At 57.3% G+C, this 1,586-nt stretch overlaps 1 protein-coding gene across 1 annotated transcript in view; it reads left to right on the top strand.

Annotated features, from left to right (window-relative positions):
* The first annotated feature begins 65 nt into the window (after nucleotides 1-65).
* Tnfrsf1b (TNF receptor superfamily member 1B) overlaps nucleotides 66-1,586 on the top strand; it is a 24,346-nt gene continuing 22,825 nt past the window's right edge. The window contains exon 1 of the mRNA XM_033767622.1: nucleotides 66-536. The gene's annotated coding sequence lies outside the window, so the exon portion shown is untranslated. The remainder of the gene's footprint in view (nucleotides 537-1,586) is intronic.

The following is a 1,586-nucleotide window of genomic DNA, read 5'->3' as shown; positions in this document are numbered from 1 at the left end:
TCGGACTGCAGCTCTGGGCCACGGGGCTCGCCGTGCCCGCCCAGGTGGGTGACTCGCCGGCTCAGTGACAACCTCCGTCCTGGCTGGTGCTTATTCCCGGGGCGCTGTGACTCCGAAACCTCTTTTCAGGAGACCCTCCTGTGCCTGTGTCCCCACTACTGTCCCATAGGCTCCTGCCACACAGCAGGCTTGGCAGTAACTCGCGGGGCTGCAGAAATAGCCCCAAGGAGACCCGAGCTGGCTGCGGGGTGGGGGTGCAGACTGACTGTGCTGTTTCCACCTGACCCTTTCACAGCCCGTTTTGCCAGCTGGTGTGGGATGCACCCACTGTTCATTTAGTGAGTCATGAATTCATTTCCAAACTGGCCAGGGAAGCTGACCGGATGGGTGAGCACTTGGTGTCCTCGGGTGGGCAGCCGTGAGAGGGATGTCTATCGTCAGGGTCTTGCCCAGCTGCCCTCCAGAAGTCTGTTTGCCTCCTCATCACGTCAAGGAAGAGCTGGGGGCCTCTGAGGCTGACTTAAGGGTGCAGTCAGGTGAGCTGGGCTACCTGCTGGCCCCGGGGCCTCTTCTGTCCTTCTGCCATCTGTGTGTCTCTTTGTCCCCAGCCTGACATCCCCAGGGCCACCTGTGTACTGACTGAGGTTGTGGCTCTGGGTGTAGGCACCTTCACTGCATGCCACTCATTCCGGACCCCCACGTCCTCCGCTCTCAGCTTGGCGCTCAGCTCTGCGGCCCAGCTCCAGTTCTCCCCAAGCCACACTCCTGGGATGTCATGGGCACTAAGACCTTAGCTCTGGGCCAAGCTAGTGAAGCCTTTGTTTTCTCATCTGTCGATGTGGATAGGGAACCAGCCTGGTCTTCTTGTGTCAGGGTGGCCCTATCCCGGAGCATTGTTCCTCTCCGGGGCTGGGTGACTCCTTCTGTCCCTCCCCATACAACGCTTCCTAGAGGAGTAGTCAGGATGGTTGTCCTGGGAGGAGGTGGTTCCCCCCTAGCGTCGTGTGAGTTACATTCAGTGCTACTCTGCATGTCACCTCAGCCCTCACTCTTATGCCTAGTTGGCCGCTTTTCTGCACACATGCGTGTGCCTGTGTGTGCGCACACACACACACATTTACCCGCATGTGTGTCTCAAAGCCTTCGCACTTGCTTTTGCTTGTGGCTTGAGTGCTGTGCCCCTGGCATCTTCTGCTCTCGTTTCCCCATTTCCTCCTGCTCCAATGGACTTTCCCGGCTCCAAGAGCTCTCTGGCCTGCTTCGTCCTCTACCTAACATTCCTGGCCTGCACGTATTTCTCACTAGAGTGCAGGCACAGTGATGGCAGGGACTGGCTCACAGCCGCAGACCTAGAACAGGGCTCCAGTCCACACCGCTGGCATCTGGGCCAGGTTTTTCCGTGCTGTGGGCTGTTCCGTGTGTTACAGGGGATTTAGCAGTGCCCTGGCCTCTACACACCGGATGCTGACAGCACCTACTTTGTTTATCAAATCAAAAATGTCTGCAGGGCAGGGGATTTAGCTCAGTGGTTCCACAAGGTCCCAAGTTCGATTCCTGGTACCAAAAAAAAAAAAAAAAAAAAAACT

The sequence above is a fragment of the Fukomys damarensis genome, unplaced genomic scaffold, assembly GCF_012274545.1.
Source record: "Fukomys damarensis isolate Sample0158 unplaced genomic scaffold, DMR_v1.0_HiC HiC_scaffold_23, whole genome shotgun sequence".
Taxonomy (NCBI): domain Eukaryota; kingdom Metazoa; phylum Chordata; class Mammalia; order Rodentia; family Bathyergidae; genus Fukomys; species Fukomys damarensis.
Note: the sequence above shows the minus strand (reverse complement) of the source record. Positions and strands in the feature narration are given on the sequence as shown.